This window comes from Durio zibethinus, chromosome 6 (genome assembly GCF_047325235.1).
Source record: "Durio zibethinus cultivar Kanyao isolate XHJ-2024 chromosome 6, ASM4732523v1, whole genome shotgun sequence".
In the NCBI taxonomy this organism is placed as follows: domain Eukaryota; kingdom Viridiplantae; phylum Streptophyta; class Magnoliopsida; order Malvales; family Malvaceae; genus Durio; species Durio zibethinus.
Window position 1 is genome coordinate 14,446,158 of NC_143167.1, and position 22,843 is coordinate 14,469,000.

Below are 22,843 nucleotides of genomic sequence, written 5' to 3' on the forward strand. Positions count from 1 at the left end.
TTTTAAACTCCAAATGAAACCCCAAAACCTTAGGTGAAACCCTAAACTTTTGGTCAAGTCCAAAATCTTGATCCATCCAAAATCTCAAAATTTTTTAAGGATTTAGATGAAAACCTTTTTATGAAATAATTTGTTTGTAAATGCCAATTAGATGATGTGGTATTTAGGAAATTTTATTTCATTAAAAATTTTCATATATTTTCGTAAATCCAAATAAACTCGTTTTGTTAAAATAATAAAAATAGAAATATAAAATAATAAAAACAATAAAATAGGATTTCAAATATAAATAGTCACACCCAAACTCTATCTAAATGTTGGAGAGTTCGGGTGGTCTCTTTATATTTGAAAACCTAATTTTTAAATTCGCATTTTGTTATCATTTGCATATGTTTTGTTTTTAAATTAATGTCCACATTCATAATGCAAATATATGTTTGTTTTAATTTTTTATGTTTAATATTAATTATATTACTTTCCATTTTTACTACACCAAAAGTTCTTTAAAAAATTAGTTTAAAATAAACAAAATTAAAATGGCATTCCGTGAAATATAAGTGGTGGTACTGTGCCTAGATGTTGGAGAGTTGTCGATAATTATTATTTACAAAAAATGTTATCTTCTTATTTTTAAAAGAAATGTTGCAATGAATTTTTGAATTTTAGATGAAAAGATTATCTTTTAATTCTGCCTTTATGTCGGGGAATTCGAAGGCATGTCTTTAATCTAAAATTTTCATAATATTCCTAAATAAAGATTTCTTTAAATTAATTTTCTTTCTAAAATAGAGAGGATTATAATTAAATTTTATATAAAACTATTTTAATTTGAAATTATAAATACCACACAATTAATTGGTACCAATTTTGTGGGCGTTGTGAGAGTTTAATCCTTCCCTTCACGTAATCGATTCCCAAACCCAATCTTGTTTTCGTAGACTAAAATTATCTTTTTAATAAAGTTCTAAACCTATTTTATTAAAAAGATAAATTTTTAAGTGGTCAATCACACCATAAAAAAGATTGGTGGTGACTCCCATGTTTTTCAAGATTTTTAAATTTTTATGTCTAGCGATTGAGTCTTCGAACTGATATGTTATGATATATACCATGCATCATTTGTTTGAATTCATTGTTTTCCATGGTAACTAATGACAAGGAATGGTGATTTTAAGTATACTTTTGTCAAACACTCAAAGCAAAGAAATATTGTTAAAAGTCTTACCGAAATATAGGTGGCTTTTTAAACTATCTCTTGAGGCCAATAATAAAACTCATATTATGCATTTCTGACTTGTGGGAATCAATAGAAGGTTGAAGGATCGCATGTCCTAAGGAACAAGATTAGTTGGTTTTGCATACTTACAACACTCAAGCTCATACAAGAATCACGAAAATTGAGAATGCCGATTGGATAGACAAAATGGAAAAGGCCTAAGAAGAGATCAAAGAGATAGTTATGGGATTGCAATAGAATATAAAGGAAAAGGCAATGTTGAAACACATGATCTAAGGGAAGAAACTACGGTAAAGGAGCCAATGTATGTCTAGTTTGCATATCCTTATTCGCATGTTACTTGAGTACCACCAGCCACTCATCAACAACATGTTGGTACCTTTATCAAGCCATTGCCAGTCCAATTGAATATCAATCCTAGATCCATTCCATTTGATCCTATTATCATGCCAAACATTGATGACCCAAAAGAGCAAAAAAAGTTAAAAAGGATATTTAATCCTATGGATGGTACTAAAATGAAGAATAAGTATGATTTGTTGGAAGAAAGCTATGTAAAGGCCCAAGAGTTGAGCCTAATGCCTAATCTAGTAATTTTGTTAAAGTTCAAACTTGTAAACTTTGAGAAATATGATAGAGCGAAGTGTCCCTCTACACATATCAAAATGTATAATAGAAAGATAACTAGTCATACACACAATGATAAGCTACTGATACACTATTTTCAAGATAGTTTTATTAGGTCCACTGTAAGGCGGTATGTCCAACTGGACCACAACAAGATACATTTTTATAAGGATCTAGCTAAGGCCTTTATAGTATAGTATAAGCATGTTGAAAATATAACACCGATAGGTTGTCATTACAGGATATATAGAAAAGGGCAATCGAAACCTTTAAAGAGTATGACACAGGTGGAAAGATATTATTGTATAGGTCCAACCATCAGTGATAGAAAATGAAGCCACCATTCTCTTTGTCAGCACTTTGAAAGCCCTTTACTGTAACTAGTTGGTAATGCTTTAAAAAATTTTATTGATATGGTGATATCGGGTGAGATGATTAAGAATGCTATCAAAAATAACAAAATTGATGGTTAAAAGGCCTCAAGTACCAAAAAGACCCTAGTAACAAAAAAAAAAAAAGAATCTGGAATCCATAAAGTGATAGTTCTAGCTCACCATTTATTCCCTACCATCCATATCCCACATACACACCCTACTACTAATCTACCAACCATATATCTTAGACACTATACCCATATACTCCACCACCATGACCACCAACATATCAACCTAACTTTAGACCCGAGTTCCCCAATACACTCCTACCTTAACTATGTAACCTTTTGCCCACCAAGCAATCCCACCCTAGAATAGAAAAACCCTTGCACTACCAATACTAGAGGAAGAACTCCCATCAACCCAATTCCCATGTCCTATACTAATCTTTACCCATAACTCCTGAAAGGCCACCTCATAGCCCCAGTTTTCATCAAACCTTTCAAATTATTGTACCTTAAAAGTATGACCTCAACGCCCAATGTGAATATCATTTTGGTGCAATGGGCCACTCTTTAGAAGATTGCACTACTTTGAAGTATAGAGTACAAGCTTTGATAAAGGATGGCTGATTAAATTTCAATATGCATACAAAACCCAATATTTGAGGAAACCTATTGGCTAACTGTTAGCCTTGAATTGATCTTTATTTTGAAATAACAAAACATTAAGCTAAATATGCTTAATTAAGATTTTGAAAAAGATTTAGTTAGTATATGTTCTTAAGTTTTATTATTTTTGGTACTAAATAAATAACATGATTTTCAAAGTTTAAATAAACCTTTCTTTATGTCTTCTTATTTCTCAAATCAAAACTATCTTTAAACATTATTTATTTAAGCTTAAATGAAAGTCCAATTGTTGTTTTTAAAGTGAACTTATTTGTTTTGGACTTAATAAAATTTTGATAATATTGGTTTTGAGAAATTGATTAACTTAAGAAAATTGTTTTACAAGAACAAAGTTTTCCAACATGGAACTTGCTTTATTTTTCTATATTAATTCACAATGGTTTAATATTTGAATTTTATATGGTTGGAAAGTTCTTTGAGTTTATTTTTTAATGGATCAAACAACATTAGAATCCAAACTTTCTAAGAAAAGATTTTTAATTTTTACTAGACACTTTGTAGTTGTCTAAATAACTGCACAAGTGGTAGATTTGAAAATTCACTATAATTCATATATAATGAATAAGGTGATGAATTTTTTATGGATAGAAAACCCTTTAAGTCTAGTTTTTAAATCTTCTAACAGTTTTTCATTTGGAATTGTATAACTTAAGATTTGATCAAATTAGTGAGTAGAGTGTAAAATAGGATACAACCAATCAGCTTGACTAGATTGATCCCTTGGGTTACAGGATCAATCCTTTGGCTGAACCAATCGATCCCCTATTGTAATGGATTGAATGATTTTTTTTATAGAAACAAAATAGATTTCAAAAATACCAAAAGGGATCAATCCTCCGTAAGAAGAGATTGATTGAGTAAGGCACAAGATCAATCCCCTATCAAAACCAATCAATCCCCTATGCTTAGAAAAGCTCCAACAGCTAGTTTTTCAAGCTTCAAAGTTTTTTTTTTTCAACTCTAAAACATCCCAAACAGCTAGTTCTTCAATTTTTCTATAAATTGGGCATTCTAACACACAAAAAATGTTGATAAATTAATAGAACAATAACCAATAAGTTATATTTTTATTTTCTCAAAGAATCAAGAGTTATTAGAGCTTAAAATTCATATCTTTTATATTTGTTGTATCCAAGCTATATTGTGTTGTTCATTCATTAAATTGTTTTATACTTCATTAGGTAAACACTTAACTTTAAGAGGTATTTTAGTTTGCAAAAATTATTTGGGTTATCTTATCAGTAAGAGGTGAGGTATCCTTTTAATATTGTAAGGGTAGAGGTTGTTATCTAAGCTTCAAGAAAAAGATAGGGATTTAGTACAAGATAGGTTTGTATCTTGTAATGGTTTTTTTTTTTCAATTAGTGGATTGAAGCCTTGGTGTGAAAAACCAAGAAATGAGGATGTAGGTGCCTTGTGGAGAAGAATCGAAACTCTATAAATTATTGTGTTTGATTTCTCTATCCATATCTCCTTACATTTATTGTTATTTATATTTGATTCTGATTTCATTAATTGTTATTGATTACATCATATTTTAATCAAAAGTGCTTATTGATTTAATTCCTCATTCAATTATCTTGAAATCATTGTTTGAGAAAAATTTAGAGAAATCCAATTTACTTCTCCTCTTAGATCACCATCTCACTTAAAAAGCTAATAATTGGTATCACACCTTTGGTTTTTTTTTTTTGTAGGTTTAACCACTTTGAGTAAAGATCTTATGGCTTAATTCAGGTTCCAAGATGGTGAGGAAGTCCTCAAAGTTCCTATGTTTGATAAATTTGAATTTTGTTAATAGAGAATAAGGATGAAGGTGTTCATAACGGCCTAAGATTTTAGAGCTTGGAATGTGATAAAGAAAAGGGCTTGGAATTCCTTCAAATAATGCAAACTATATGAGGCAAGTGATGGATGATGCCAAGGCCGAGTGTTTACTATGTGGAGCTCTTGATTCCCACAACTTCAACTTGGTATCAAAGTGTTTAACCTCAAATGATATATAGGAGAAGTTGGATGAAATACATGAAAGACAACAATCCAACCAAAATGCATCATGTCTCATGGCTTTTGAAGATCCGAGGTAACCTCTAATTCTATTAATTCAAATTCATATATTTTTTTATAAATTACAAGATGCTTATAATAGGCTATATGTTGAATGTGAATCAATGAAGAGGAAATATAAGAAAATGATTTCAAAATTGAATGTTGAAAATGATTTTTTGATGAATGCAAAAAATATTTTGGAAAAAGAAAATGAAAAATTAAAAATAAATTTGAAACCTTTCAAAGTAGAAATTAATTTTTAGAAAAAGAAAATATCATTTTGAAAAAGCAATTTGATGAATTGATGAATGAAAAACAAAAGTTTTTAAAGAGTTCATTAAGTACTAAAATGACAATATGCAATTTTTGTAATTTTCACAATCATACTACACATACTTTTTTCTATAAAAAGAAAAGTTCCATTTAGAATTAGACAATTGTGGGTTCCAAAAGGAATTAGAGACTTGGTCACTAACGCTCAAGGACCCAAAAAAATTTGGATACCAAAAATCAAATGAAAAATGTTTCTTTTAGGTGTGCTAGAGGAAGGAGTTACATTGCGATTTGAATTTTGAATACTCTAGACACACAATGGAGATGGGTAACTTCTAAACTTTTATTTTAAGTGAATATAAAATTGGTTGCCTATTTTTGTTGGACATTGAGTGCTTAATGGATATTGGTATATGCTTTATTGATATATTTTGAATATACCAATTTTATTTGATATATGTGAGCTTGAATTAAGTAGGCATTTTTTGTTTCTCTTGAATGTATGATTTTAATACATATCTCATGCTTGTTGATATTGTGTTTAATACTTATTTGCTTGAGATACATTTTTAGGAGAATTCATGAATGCTCTAATAAATTTGTGGGATTACATGTGAATGCTCTTGATATTGGGATTGCATGAATGATCTTGATATTTAGATATTATTTATGAAATTGCTATTGGTGCTTGACGTGATTAATTGTGTACTAAATTATTTTTATATTTATGCATAAACTTAGGAGGAGCACTAAAAGCTTAATGATTTTGAAAGTTTATGTTTTGCTTTAAGAGTGATTTTTGCTAGAGTCAAGCCTTAAAATATGAAATTTTATTTTAGTAAGCTTTTAATTGTAAAATGAATTTGAATATCATGAATTCAATGATATAAACCTGTTCAAACAAAGAAAACTTGATAACTTGCAATGGTTTCAATTTTTCATTAGCGATATAGTAAGTGTCAAAGGATTTTGGAACTTAGTATATCAAATCTTGTTTTTGAACATTTATTGGCATAAAAACCATTTGGACATTTTCAAAGTGTGATATAAAACTTTTATAAATGATTTGAAGTGCTTAATGTAAGTGCAAACATATTTGCCCATCTTAATAGCCTTTTTCAAGGAAATATATTTTAAGAATTAACTTTTTGATTTTCTTGTTTTTAAGGCCAAATGACCACTTGAACAACTTTGTTTTGTCATTTTAAACTTGTCAGAAAGGTTCAAGTTGGTTACAAATGAGCTTGACTAGTTTTGAGATTTATTAAGGTATTTTTCAAGCAAAAATGAGTTTTAAAGTGCAAAAATAAAAATCCTAGACCTATTAATCTTTGAATGGATTATCTTATTGTGTTTTTACATAAATATATTTGTTTGAATGATTTTAGCTTGATGAATATGTTTCATATTTTTCTTTATGCACTTTATATGATATACATTGATTTGTGTATTTAAAATGCCTACATGGCCATGTTACTTGTTTATAATGCTTGGATCTTGTGAAATATTTTTTTTAAACTTGATTGTTATATTCTAAATTATTATAACACTTAATTTGTAAATTGATGAACACCTTGTGCTTAAGTGATATTTATTGATTCATTGTTAATCTATGTTTTTGGTCAAGATATGTGCTCAAATGATCGTTAATTCAACCTAACCTTAATGCTTATGATTTGAAAATACTTAAATTTTTTAAAATATACCTACTTTTGTGTTAAATTGATTCATTAATTTTGTGAAATATTTTGGAACTTGTGCTTAATTGACTTATCTTTTGGTTTAGAATTAAGTATTGATGAACTAATTGTGTTTAATGATATGTGTTGTTTGTTCATTTACTGTTCTTGTCAAGTGTGTGCATATATGATAAATATGATTTTTCTTAACTTGACATGGTTGCAACATGACTTAAATAAATGATTCTTTTATAATGCTTATTTTTAGCTTAAGTCATTGTTGATTATGGCCTATAATTTGTGTAGGCATATTTATGCTTTTGTGCTAAAATTTTCTTGACTATGTTTTTGGTAATAAATATGTCATCATTGAGTTTTTAGTTTTCAAATGGCTTAAAAATTATTTTGACATATTCTTTGGTGATTTCTTGAATATACATGATTATTGAATATGTCCTCTTTGTGTTCATAAATGATCTAGAAAGATTGATGTTTTGCACATTACTTAAAAACTTTTGCTTTAGTGCCACCATTGTGCTATATGATTTTTATTATGATGAATGGTCTATAGCTTTAGTTAATATTGAATGATTTGATAGCAAACTAGGAACTTGTGCTTGATGAACAAAATTTATTTTGCCTATAATGACTTAAAATATGGAATTCATTTTCTAATAATTAGTATAATTTTTATCAATTGATATTCTTGATGCTATTAAAAAATGTTTTTTTGTCAAGAATATTTTCTAAGTCTATTCTAGGAGAACTTTAAATGAGCATAAAAGAGCCTACATTTTTGAAATTTCAAGTGTAGCAATAAAACATGTCATCCTCATCAATCATGCCTAGTTTGGTTCAAATGAAGCGGATTGGAGAATTCAAAGCCAAATGAGCACAACAACAAAGCTTGACATGGATAGATGTAAATATATTAACTTTATGATATGATGTATGAGTTTGAATACATATACATGCTTGCTTTGATATGTGCAAATATATGACTTTGTGGTTGAAGATATGAACACATTGCACAAATTAATCACCAAGTCACTTGGTAGATATTGTCTCAATATTCTTGAAAGCTTAGATTTATTAATTCACTTTGATTAGTATTCATGCCTAGTTCTTAATTGCTTTGATGAGATTGATAGTTTTAATGCATGAATATTTGGTCAATGCATGAATCCTTGAACATAGATATGAGTTAAATTGATTGATTTCTTTGAACATATTCATTGATTAAGATTATTGAAATAGAATATACCACATTATGTCTAAATGTTTGTATCTTTATTGGTATATTGCTATATGTGATTTGAAATGTTTTTGCATATGCTTGTATAATTTTGATTGAAATATATATTTAGATACTTGCATATGTTTAGATTAAGTCCATTGCTATGCATTGAAATAAATAGGAATATATTTGAATAATTATGCTTTCATTATTTTTTTGCTATAGCATATGTGTTCATCATGTTTGTATAATTCTTTGCTATAACATGATGATTGAATATTTGTTTTGGATAGGATATGCTTATGAAAGAATGCTATTATGCATGTATTGATTGAACTTTTCATATGCTTGAAATATATTGTGATCCTTAAAAGCTTATAAACAAAATAGCTAACAATTGGGAACAATTTGGTATCAAAATTGCTATAAAATTTTTTTAACTTTCATGGACACTTGTTTATGTGTCTATCTTTGTATAGCTTGTACCTTTCATGCAAAATTGTGTGTGCCTTAAATTGATTAATTCTTATTTTAAAAAGGAGGAAAAATCTTAGAATATAGTTTTGCTTTATTTTTTTTTTTGTGATAACAATTGGTATGCTTTGTGATAACATATCTTTAACAATTGGTATCCTTAACAATTTGTATGAGCTTGTATGCATGTGATTGATTTTATGCTTAATTGCTAATGATGTCTTAGGTTCTAAGCACATCTTATGATAACATGATTTATGAGTAGGTTGCATATCATTTATTATCCTTTTGCTCATAAATTTCATGTGGTTAAGTTGAATGAATTGTGCTATAACATTTAAATTTGATACACTTATGGTTTTGTGCATGTGAACTTCATTGTTCATATTATACTTGATTACATGCATTCAAAATACTTTTGATATTATTGGTATCAAGCATTTTGCCCTATGCCTTGAATTAATTTTTTTTTTCTTTTGCTATGAGAGAAAAAGGGGGAGAGATTATGGATATTTCTTCTTGTATACTTATAGCAATTGGTATAGGAGTTTTAACATTTGGTATAAAAAGGTTAAACTAAAGGGAAAAATGTTTCATGAATATATTTGCTAATACCTTTTTTTTATGTTTATTTGTTCATGCCTTTTTACTATGACAAAAGGGGGGAGAAATATCATATGAACATATTTGCTTATGCTTGACATATATATGTTTGATTGTGCTTATTTGATATATTTGACTAAATATGTTTGTTGAGTTGTGTTGGATTAGGATGTATTAATTACAAGGGAGTTTTGCCATGCAAAGTTTAAAGGAAGTTTTTTGAAATGTTTTTCAAAAATCTTAAGCGTCTTAAAGAAAGTTTTTCATTAAGCAAATTTATCTTTAGGTTTTGTCATATCAAAAAGGGGGAGATTCTTAGCCTTGACTTGATTCTTATTTTGAAATGACAAAACATTAAGCTAAATAAGGTTGATTAAGATTTTGAAAAAGATTTACTTAGTACATGTTCTTAAGTTTTATTATTTTTGGCACTAAATAAATAATATGATTTTTAAAGTTTAAACAAACCTTTTTTTATGTTTTCTTATTTCTCAAATCAAAACTATCTTTAAGCATTATTTATTTGAACTTAAATGAAAGTTCAATTGTTGTTCTTAAAGTGAAGTTATTCATTTTGGACTCAATATAATTTTGATAAAATTTGTTTTGAGAAATAGATTAACTTAAGAAAATTATTTTACAAGAACAAAGTTTTCCAACATTTAATTTGTTTTATTTTTCTATATTAACTCACAAAGTTTTAGTATTTGAATTTTATATGGTTGAAAAGCTCTTTGAGTCTACTTTCTAATGGATCAAACAAAGTCAAAATCCAAATTTTCTAAGATAAGATTTTGAATTTTTAGAAGACACTTTGCAGTTGTATAAAAAACTACACAATGGGTAGTTTTGAAAATTCACTATAATTTGTATATAATGAATTAGGTGATGAATTATATATGGATAGAAAGCCCATTAAGTCTAGTTTCTAAATCTTGAAATAGTTTTTGATTTAGAATTGTATAACTCAAGATATGATCAAATTAGTGAGTAGAGTACAAAATAAGATACAATCACTGAACTTGACCAAATTAATCCCCTATGTTATAGGATCGATCCCCTAGCTGAACCAATTGATCTCCTGTTGTAATGGTTCAATTGATTTTTCTTATAGAAACAAAATGGATTTGAAAAACACCAAAAGGTATTGATCCCCTACAAGAAGTGATCAATTGGGTAAGACACGAGATCAATCCCTTATTAGAACCAATCGATTCCTTATACCTAAAAAAGCTCCAACGGCAATTTTTCAAGCTTTAGTAGTTTTTTTTCAACTCCAAACCATCCCCAACGACTAGTTCTTCAATTCTTCTATAAATTGGGCATTCTAATACACTAAGAAGGTTGATAAATCAAGAGAGCAAGAACCAACAAATTATGTTTTCATTTTTTCAAAGAATTAAGAGTTATTAGAGCTTAAAATCCATATCCTTCATATTTGTTGTATCCAAGCTATATTGTATTATTCACTCATCAAATTTATTTGTACTTCATTAGGCAAACTTTCAACCTTGAGTGGTATTTAGTTTGTAAAAATCTGTTGGGTTATCTTGTAAGCAAGATGTGAGGTATCCTCCTGATATTGTATAGGTAGAGGTTGCTATCTAAACCTTAAGAAAACGATAGGGATTTAGTACAAGATAGGTTTGTATCTTGTAAGAGTTTTTTTTTCAATTAGTGGATTGAATCCTTGGCGTAGAGAACCAAGAAGAGAAGAAGTAGGTGCCTTATGGAGTACAACCAAACCTCTATAAATCACTGTGTTTGATTTCTCTATCCCTATCTCTTTACATTTATTATTGTTTATATTTGATTCTAGGTTCACTAATTGTTATTGATTGCATCATATTTTCATAAAAAATGCTTATTGATTTAATTCCTCATTCAATTATCTTGAAATCATTGTTTGAGAAGAATTTAGAAAAATCCAATTCATCTCTCTCTTGGATCACCATCTCATCTAAAAAGCTAACACTAACCATGTTAGGAGAACAACCAAAGTGATAAAGAAGGGTAAAGAAGTCAAAAGCTGGATAAGAGAGGTGAAAATGCCTTTGGAAGTAGTATATGATTGTTTGGTCAAAGTTGGTGTGTTTTGAACAATGGTCCTTAATATTGATGACAATCGTCTAGGATTTATTAGAGTTGTAAGGTATATGGAATGGTGAAAGGTCATTTAATCTAGGATTGTGAAGAGTTTAAGCAAATAGTCAAGGATTGATGGATATTGGGATTGAATTTTATAATGAAGAAGAAAATGATAAAGTAAGCATGATAGCTAGTTAAAGACCAGGTGCATTGTTTATCCCCAAACCTTTTACCATTTTCTATAATAAGCTAGAATAATAGCAAGCGAGTTCACTCCCCATTCCCAAGTAGCTATTATTGTATATGTACCCAATGTTTTTCTTTACAAGGATGGTAAGGCAATCCCTTAGAAATATGATTGTGATGTAAAGATCCAAGGATCGAACAATACAAACATCAAAGATGCAACTAATATATCCAATGTTAAAAGAATAACTTGAAATGGTTGAATTTATACTTCTAAGGCTTTAGAGCAAGTGAGCAGAGAAAAAAGAAATAAAGTGGAAGGAAATAGATATAAAAAGAGAGTCCTTATTACAATGAACCTGATAGTGTAGTACAAAAGGCTAATGATAGAAAAGGAAGCATGTGAATTTCTAAAGATCATTAAGCATAGTGAATATAGTGTAATGGATTAACTCATCAAGATGCCAGCTAGAATTCCATTATTATCTCTATTGTTAAATGTCGAGCCCCATAAGAATGCACTATTGTAGGTACTGAATTAGGCTTATGTCGATCATGATATTTTTATAAAAAGTTAGACCATCTCGTAAGAAGTATAGTGGCTTCGAACTACATTGCCTTTAATGATGATGAGATTTTACCAAAGAGGTAAGGAAGTGGGAAAGCCTTACATATTACAGTGAAGTAAAAAAGCCATACCATGGTAAAAATATTGATTCATAATGGGTCATAAATTAATGTCATACCAATGACTACGCTCTTTAAGTTACTTGTCAATCCTTCCTACATGAAAAATAGCCATATGATAGTCAAAGCCTTTGATGGGTTAAGGAAAGAAGTGATTGGAGATATAGAGATTCCACTGTAAATAAGAACTTATATATTTAATGTCGAATTCCAAGTTATGAATATTTTACCATCCTACCGCAGTTTGTTTGGGAGACTATGGATTAATAACACAAGGGCTATACCATTATCTTTATAAAGTTTGTGGTTGATGAAAGACAAGTTTATGTCAATGGAAAAGAAAACTTATTGGTTACTAAGACTTTGACAACCTCTTATATAGAAGCTACATAAGAAGCACTTAAATTCTCTTTTATTGCCTTTGAGGTTGTTAACACCACATATGTGTGAGAAGGCTCAGCTATACCTACACCTCCCCTATTAAAGACAATTGGAATGTTGGTTAAATAGATATTGAGAAAAAGATGATAGCTTGGCCTATGTTTGGGGCCAACATTATAAAGAATAAGAGAAGCACTCAAGTTTATGAAGAATAAAAAAAGGTTTGGATTGGGATACAAGCCAACTACTACTGATAAGATGAGAGCTATACAAATGAAGAGGGAAAAGACAATGGCCAGCCTCAAGGGGTAGGAGATGGATAAGGGAAGAATGGAATTTCCATACATCTATGACACTTTTTATTTAAAAAGGTATGTCCACCGAGAGTGTAAAAGATAGGAATGCGAACAAAAGAGGTTGAGCTGGCCTTTTTTAAGCTGAATTTAAGGTTAGATGAGGTTGATGAAACATTGGCAACATAGGGTGAGATTTTAATGTTTCCTTTCAAAGGTTGAATGATTGAGACCAATTTGTTTACTGTACTTATCCTTAAACCAAATCCAATTGCCACTACCTAAAAGCATATAGATAATTTGTATGGGCTTATTTTTCAATATTATCAATAAAATATTAGATGCAACGCATTTTTCATGACATAATCTTTTCCATTTCCATCTATTTCTTTTAATAGTCTTTTATTTTTGCCAATATGTCTTTCATTCTTTGTTGAAAATCCATCTATATCCCTGTAATCTTAATAATATTTAGGTTTCCAAATACTGAACATCATAGACGTTCATGATGTTTATTTTGGGTTTAATTTTAGGAATTTTGTTTAAATTAATGAGCTTAATGATGAAGATTTAGAAGATCACATCTTACTTCCTGATCTGATAAGACTGGTTGAGTAGAAAGAGAAAGTAATAAAAGCCTATTGCCTTTAGATTTGATTAATTTTAAGGATGGTAAGAATAAAAATGAGATAAACGTAGGTACTTCTCTTTCACAAGAAGAATGGTTGAGATTGGAAGAATTGTTCAAAGAATATATGAATGTGTTTACATGGTCATACCAAGATATGCTAGGGCTTGGCACAAACATTATACAGCATAAGTTGTCACTGATCCTAGGTTATAAATGAGTATAATAAAAGCTAAGGCATATGAAACTGGAGATGTTAAAAATCCGAGATTAAGTTAAGAAGTAATTCGATGATTACTTTTTAGCATGGCTTAATATTCTGAATAGGTTGCTAATATAGTTTTGGTTCCAAAAAAGATGGAAAGGTGAAGATGTGTCTGGATTATAGGAATCTAAATAAAGCGAGCCCTAAAGATAATTTTTCATTGCCTCATATCGATGCTCTGGTTAACAATAGGACAACGCATTTAGTACCCTTCTTCATTGATGGGTATTCTAGGTATAATTAGATCAAGATGGCTAAAAAACATATGAAGAAGACTACTTTTGTGATAATGAGGGGAACATTTTGTTATAAGATCATGACATTTGGATTGAAGAACCTTGGTGCAACCTATCAGAGAGCTATGGTCAACCTTTTTCATGATATGGTGCATAAAGAGATAGAAGTTTATGTTGATGATATGATTATGAAGTTTTGAAAAGTAAAGATCATATAGAGAAACTAAAAAAGCTCTTTAAAAGACTCTACTAACATTAGCTCAAGTTGAATTTGGCTAAGTGTACTTTTGGAGTGAAATCAAGAAAGTTATTGGGATTTGTGGTTAGTGAGAAAGGAATTGAGGTAGATCTTGATAAAATTTAAACAATTACAAAGCTGACATGCCCGAGAACACAAAAAGAAGTAAAGAGTTTCTTGGGGATATTAATTTACATTGCCCAATTCATATATCAATTGACAGCAAAATGCGACCCTATCTTCATGTTGTTGAAAAAATATGATACCGGGGAATGGAATAAAGAATGACAGGATGGTTTCAACAAAATTAAAGGATATTTGATGAATCCATGAGTACTGGTGGCCCTTACGGTAGGAAAGCTTTTGATATTGTACTTAACTATGAATGAAGCCTCTGTGGGATGTGTATTAGGGCAAAGAGATGAAACAAACAAGAAAGAGTAAGTCATTTATTACCCAAGTAAGAAATTTACTGATTATGAAGTCAAGTATTCCTAGCTTGAAAGGATGTGTTATGCTTTGGTATAGACTGCTTATCGACTTAGGTAATAGATACTGTATGTATCATACAACCTATTTGATATCAAAATTAAATGCTTTCAAGTACATATTTGACAAGCCATCTGCATTAGGAAGAATAGTAAGGTGGCAAGTTATGCTCTCTAAATATGATATTGTCTATATGGCTTAAAAAGTTATTAAGAGAAGTGCTATAACTAATTTTTTGGTTGATAAGTCTACTAAAGATTAAAGGCCAAATGTAATATGAATTCCTAAATGAAGATTTAATAGCTATCCTATCAATAGAAAAGGAAAAACCTAGGGATACTACATGGAATATGTTCTTTCATGAGGCATTAAATGCTTTGAAACACGTGATTGTTGTTTTTCATATAGAGCTTGCAAGTGCAAATATCAAGTAATAAAGTAAAGTATCCTAGTATCGTCTCTTTAAGGATTATAGAATAAAATGTTGGGTTGCTCACAAGTACTAAAGGAAACCTAATAGCTTACATCTAAACAAATGAAAATTTGGGGTTTGGGGTTATAAGGATCAAGTAAAGATTAAAGGCAATATGTAGGCAAGGTTCTTAACTTCACTAACTGTCATTTAGAAAGTAAAAGACTAATGCCAAAACTAGATCTAATAAAATGAAGATTAAAAAGATGTAAAGTAAAGAAAAGTAGTTGCTGAATATGTGAAATAACTTAAAGAAAAGATGCATGAAAGAATTTAAAGAATAAGAAAATGAAAGTTGGCCGAATCTGGCGAAGAAAATAAAGAAAATTTTGATTGATCTTAGAAAAGAATACTTGCTGAATTTAAATAAAAAAAAAACAAGATTTGTAAACCTGAAAACAAGAAAAGAAAAGATCTTGCAATAATGCTTATTGAATTAAAAGAATTGAAAGAAAAGACAAGCTTTGTGGTTATTGCTAAATTTGTCACCTAAGCTAATAATTCACCTGATGAATTAAAAAACTAAAAGAACTAAGAAAAAAGAGAAGAGAAGAGAAATGAAGGATGATGAAAATGAGTGAATGGCCTCCCTATTTATTGTGAAGGGTTCAGCCAAGGGGGATAGGCTTCACTAGTGTTTGATTTCAATTCAAATACATATGGATGAGCTTGATCTTGGTCATTAAAGTTTCATGACTGAATGGGATTCTCCATGCTTAAGTGTTCTCGGCTAAATGGATTTTTGGTGGATCAATCTTGGCCTTTACTTACATTTTAATCAAATCTTAGATAATCTCTTCTGTTGGATTCAGCTAAGGCTTGTAGTTTCAAGATCAAGTTGGTTTTTATCCAAGTCTTAAATTTCAAATGGATAAAATCCTACTCCAAGTGAATCTCTTCAAGGCTAAGCAATAAACTTTATGGTAAGCTTTAAACTCATCTTGGTCGAATGCTCCTAGCCTTCATTATCGAAAATACTTGGTAGCTCATTTGGAATTGCTTTGCTTGAATGGATTGAGTTTTTAGAGTCTATGGTCTTGTAACTTTTTTTTCTCCTTTACATGGCCAAATATGATAGAGTCCTTGTGCAATTTATTTTCTTCATGGCTATATAATGAAGCATGTTTGGCTTAAAATTCTATCTTGGCCAAATGTGGTGGATTCCGAGTGAGATTTGAATTGCATGTATGTGGATCAAAGTGGGCGGCATTGAGCTTCCATAATTAGGCCAAACATCTCCCTTGCATGCACGGCTTGCATGAATGAAGTCTTAAGGTTGAAAAACCTAACATCATGAAAATAACTTGAAAAGCACTAAAAATCATCCAAAATTTTAAATTTTAGCACCATTTTAACATGTAAAAGCTATATATATTTTGCTGCTATCACACCTTTACACTTAAACCTTTGCTTGTCCTCAAACAAAACCTAAAATCAATAATACTAAATTTCTCAAAGTAAAAAATAATACAAAACTCCTATCATGCACAAAACTCCTATCACGCACTAATGCATACTACAAAGTTAAAAATAAACATAAAGTCATAAGAATTTCATTCAAAGTAAGCTTTCAATATCTTATGCCTTTTATACATACAAATCTACTCAATCTTTAATTCATGCATATAACTCAAGTAAAAAGAATGCAAAGTGCTTCATCATATTTTAATTCAAAGATAGAATAGACTTCATATGTTCACTTTTCCCATCCTTTTCCACTGATGTTAAACCTACAAATTTAACTCAAGATCAAAAGGTCTTTTAAGCTTATAATATAAGGCTTGGGTCAAGATAGGAAAAAGGTAATTTCTAGGCTAAAAAATCCTAACCTTTCTTTGAATTTCTTGTACTTTGAACAAGTGAGAGCACTTTTTGTAACTTTGACTTGTGAGGCATCACTTTATTTCTTTTTTATTTTTGACATTTCTCTTTCTTTTTATTTTTATTTTTTATTACTCAAGCCATTTTTGGCTTTATTAGGCTTTGCTTTACATGCTTTTATCATTTTTTTTTTCTTTCTTTCATTCTTTCCTTATGCCATCCTTCCTCTCAAAATTACAAACACGTTCATACATAAGTAAGCACAATGGGTTAGGTAAAAAAAAAAGAAGGGATAATAATAAAAGAAAAGGCTTATTGGCATATAATATAGCTAAAATAAACAAAGAAAAAGGAATAATGTAAGAGGCTCAAAATAAGGGTACTAGGGATGCATTATCATAGGGTAGGCTTGGAAAAGGCTTAAACAATCCAAATAACTGCCTAGATAATCTTAGTCAAATACAATATAAGACTTTGCCTCAAGGGTTGAGTAGGTGAATTCTATAACATTTATTCAAATTCTTAAATTTCAAGCAAATCCATATCTTAGAATCTTTCACAAAAATCATAACATTTCATTAAAAGAGAATAGAGGCATATGCATGATATTCATATCCAATTAAAAACATGTTTACGACTTCCTTTCAAGTTCCACTATATCCATACTTAAGCTCCATATCATAGTATGTGTAATTTTTGACTAAGTGAACATCATAATGAAATTTAGCATGTCGATTTGGTTTTAAAGCAAAGATGGATTGAGATTTCAAAAATCTTAAAATAAAAAGTTTTTTCCCCCCATACTCAAATGGAATAATAGTTCAGAAGCACATAGGAAAAAGAAATATTCCTTAAAATTTTTTTTAAAGCTGACTCTTAATTTGGTTTGAGGCATTATCTTTGCTTCTCTTCATCCCTAAAAAACCAACTCAAACAAAAGCATTAAAAACATACCTATCTTAAGAAAAATAAATAAATAAAAAAGCATAATTATTAGAGTAAAACTTGGGTTGCCTCTTAATCGGTGCCAATTTTGGTCAAGCTTGACAATCCTTAAATCCATGAAGAATCATCTTACCTTTTAGAGGGACGTTACCTTGTTGCTTTTTTTTTTGTGGAATGATATAAATAGACTGTATTTGAGGAGGTGGACTAACTTTCTTTTTAGAGAACTCATAAACTGAACTACAGTTTCTTGTGGGGTTGACATGGTTGGAGTTAGCAATTGCTAAGTGTTTTAGACGGTCATGAGGCATATTTATTAGGTTAGACTTTTTAAGGGTTTCCTTTACTTTGATACACTAACACCTTTTTCATCTCTTAGCACATAAAACCTGTAGATACAAATTGCAACATCTTATTTTTAAATCTAAGTGTAAGGGTAGCATCGTACACATCTATTAAGGCCTTGGTAGTAAATAGAAAAGGTCTTCCTAACCATAATGGAGCCTCATTATCCTCCATGCCTAAGATAGCAAAATTCACAAAGAAGGTATATTTTCCAACTTTTACTAGAACATTTTTCAACATCCTTTATGGTAACTTAGTAAATCGATCAGTAAATTAAATATTAAATTGGGTAGGCATCAACTCTTCACATCCTAGCTGCGCAAAAATATTTATTGGCATTAGATTTATGCTTGAACCAAGATCACAAAAAAGTATCAAAGAATTTTAACTTTCTAATTTTACAAGGTATAGTAAACTCATCATTATATCTTTTTGCTTTATAGGTAGGAGTTGTTGAAGTTTAGGGCTATAATCTTCTAAGAATGTGGCTTCTTTCAATTTCTTGAGTAGCTCTTTTTGAATAGGCCTTAGGGTAGGTGGTGTTATGTTAAAACACTACCTGTACATTCTAGCAGTCATCCTTAGCCTTGATTGAACTTTCTTATGAACCTCTTCTTCTTCTTATTCTTCAAGATTTTTCTTTTAGGGACTTTTTCTTGTGTTGCCTTTTCTCTTTGAACATTTGGGCTAGCTCACCTTGAACTATCTTTTTAGGTTTAGGTTAAATGCTCTCTAGTAGTGCTCTCTATACTTGTAGCAGTATTTACCTTTCTTCAAGATACCCTTCAATGTACTTGTCTAGGTCTTCTTCATAATCTATTTCAACATTCTCTTTCTTAGGATCTTTTTCATAAGTTTCAATGTCTTCAGGGGCCTCTAATGCCATGGGTCAAAACCCTCTAGAATTTTTTTACCAAATCTCAACAATTCCTCATATTCCAAAATATCCTCATTTCTTATAAAATCTACTCCAAGTTGTCTTACAAAGTTAGGTAGGTTTACCACTATGGTTCATAATCTTTCTCATCAGAATCCTTCATCCTATCATCTCACAAAGAATATATTGCATTACATCCCTCATTGCCTTATATTTTTATATTAGTTTCAGTGTTGCTAGGTAAGGTACCTACAGGGTGGTTTGCTATAGCATAGGTAAGTTGACCTATTTGGTTTTTCAAGTTTTTGATGGATGTAGCTTGACTTTGAATATTAGCATTGTTAGTTTACATCAATTAGGTCCACATGTCCTCAAAGGTGCATTTTTTTCTTAGGGTGAGTTGTAATTTGGTGGATTAGGGCGATAGTTGCTGTTTTGGTTGTTGGTGGATTGGTGGTTCCAAGAAAAGTTTGGGTGGTTTCACCATCCAAGATTGTAAGCTATAGAAATTGTTGTTTCATTTGGTTTGTTAGATGTATTAAACTAGTTCTATTCTAAATTGGCATCTTTATGAGGAATGGGGTCTTTACATATGTCATAAAAGACAAAAGGGCTTTGTATAGCATTTATAGGGTTAACTTGGGATTGGTAGCTAACTAGGAATTGATAGAAGTAATAGCATCAACTTTAAATAAACCAATGGACTTTTTATTAACCTTTCTTTCCATGCCCCACTGGTAATTATTAGCAGCCATCTTTTCTATGAGCTCATTTGCTTCTTCAAGAGTCTTGCTCATATTGCCCTTTTAGCAACTGAATCTAAGGTAGTTCTCATAGGTGATGTGAAACCATTGTAAAATATCTAAATTTGTAGCCATTAAGGTAGTCCATGATGTGGTTTTTTTCTTAGCAACTCTTTGAATCTCTCCCAACCATCATATAGAATTTCACCATCAGCTTGCAAAAAATTGGTGGTCTCATTCCTTAGCTTGGTAGTCTTTGCTGGTGGGAAAAACTTTGCTAAGAACTTTTGGGTCAAATTATCCCAAGTTGTGGTTGAACTAGGTGGTAAAGAAGATAACCAACTTTTCACCTTGTCTCTGAAAGAAAAAAGAAACAATCTTAGTATAATAGTTTCATCAAAAACACCATTATAGTAAAAAGTGTCACCTAATTCAAGAAAGTTAGATAGGTAGAAATTTGGATGATCGCTTAATAACCCTCCAAACTGTACAAAAGTTTGAACCATTTGTATGATTGAAGGCTTTATCTCAAATTTGTTAACTTGAATAGCTGGCCTTCTAATGGATGGTTGAAAACCATCTACATTAGGAACTGAATAGTCCCCTAATGTTCGTTGCCTTTCATTGTTTGCATTCGCCATTAGAGTTCATGTCGATGGTGTTGATTGCTCTTTCCATCTTCTTCTAAAAGTTCGTTCAATTTCTTTATCAATAGGAGCTAAGTCAACACTCTTAGATATGTGCATGCAAACAAGAAAAGATCAAAGAAAAGCAAAAGAAAAATAAATAAACAAAAGAAAAAGGTTTAGAGTCTAAGAGTTGAGGAATTCTTTATTGATATTGTGAACACTGCTCTAATCCCCGATAATGGCGCTAAAAACTTGATTGTTGCTTTTCGTATAAAGCTTGCAAATGCACATATCAAGTAATAAAGTAGAGTATTCCAATATCATCTCCTTACATATTATAGAATAAAATATGGGGTTGCTCACAAGTACTAAATGTGAAACTAAATAGCTTATATCTAAATAAATGGAAATTTAGGGTTTAGGCTTACAACGATCAAGTAAAGATTAAAGGCGATGTGTAGGCAAGGTTCTTAACCTTACCAACTGCCACCTGAGAAGTAAAAGACTAATGCTAAAACTAGATATAATAAAATAAAGATTAAAAGGTTGCAAAGCAAATAAAAGTAGTTGTTGAATACTTGGAATAACTTAAAAAAAAAAAGATTGAATAAAAAAATTTAAAGGATAAGAAAGTAAAGGTTGGCCGAATATTGCAAAGACAATAAATAAAATTTTGGTATAACTTAGAAAAAAATGCTTGCCGAATTTAAAAAAAAGAAAACCAAGATTTCTAAACTTGAAAATAAGAACAGAAAAGATCTTGCAATAATGTTTCTTAAACTAAAAGAATTTAAAGAAAACAAAACTTTATGGTCATTGGCAAATCTGTCACCTAAGCCAATAACTCACCTAAAGAATTAAATAACCAAAAGAACTAAGAAAAGAGAAAAAATAGGAGAAGTGAGGGATGATAAAAATGAGTGAATGGCCTCCGCATTTGTAGTGGAGGGTTTAGGCAAAGGGATAGGCTTCACGAGTGTTTGATTTCAATTCAAATACAATTGGATGAGTTTGATCTTAGCCTTCAAAGCTTCATGGCCAAATGAGACTCTTCATGCTTTAGTGTTCTTGGCCGAATAGATTCTTGGTGGATCAATCTTGGCTTTTACTTGCATCTTGATCAAATCTTAGAAAATCTCCTCCATTAGATTCGATTAAGGCTTCGTGTTTCAAGATCAAGTTGGTTTTTATCCAATTCAAATGGATAAAATCCTACTTCAAGTGAATTTTTCCAAGGCTAAGCATCAAACTTCATGGTAAGCTTCAAACTCATCATGGTTGAATGCATCTAGCCCTTATTATGGAAAAATACATGGTACCTCTTTTAGAATTGCTTTGGCTGAATGGATTGAGCTTGTAGAGTCCATGGTTTTGCAACTTTTTCTTCTCCTTTGCATGGCCAAATATAATAGAGTCTTTGTACAACTTATTTTCTTCATGGCTACACAAAAAAGATATGTTAAGCTTAAAATTCTCTCTTAGACGAATGTGGTGGATTAAAAGTGAAATTTGAATTGCATGTGTGTAGATCAAGGTGGGTGACATTATGCTTCCATAATTGGGTTGAACATCTCTCTTGCATGCTTGCATGCATGGCTTGCATAAAATGAAGTCTTGGGCTTGAAAAACCGAAAATCATGAAAATAACATGAAAAACACTAAAAAAATCATCCAAAAATTTAAATTTTAGCACCATTTTAACATGTAAAAACTGTATATTTTTTGGTGCTATCAACACGGCATAAGAGCTATATTCATGTCTCTTGAAGGGGAATATTTTTCAAGCACTGCAAGATTGTCTTTTTATTGCACCAATAACATAGTAGAATATGAAGCATGTATCCTAGTCTTTGGGGATTCAGCACTGGTAATTATTAGCTAAAAGGTGAATAGGAAATGACAGACCCAAAGTTGGTTTTATACCAAAAATTCATTATTATGCTGATATAGCAATTTGAAGACATCCATTTGCAACACATGCCTCAGGAAGAAAATTAGATAATTAATGCTTTGGCCACACTATCAGCAATATTCAAACTAAATGCACACACTGAGATTCAACTCGTCAGGATATAGATTCTTGAATCTCTAGCACATTGTGCAAATGTAGAAAAAAAGCTGATGGTTAACCTTGGTATCTTGACATCACGCAATATCTGAAGTACCAAAAGTATCCTAAACATGCCTTAGAGAATGATAAAATAATTTTGAGAAGATTGGCAATGAAATTTATGCTAGACAGGGTAGTCTTGTATAAGAAAAGCCAAGATCATGT

General features: G+C 30.4%; 1 non-coding gene across 1 annotated transcript; it reads left to right on the forward strand.

The window, feature by feature from the left end:
• Positions 1-20,080: 20,080 nt before the first annotated feature.
• LOC149518452 (small nucleolar RNA R71) lies at positions 20,081-20,187 on the forward strand. The gene has a single exon (XR_016343395.1). It is a non-coding gene; the product is annotated as a small nucleolar RNA R71 (small nucleolar RNA).
• Positions 20,188-22,843: the final 2,656 nt, after the last annotated feature.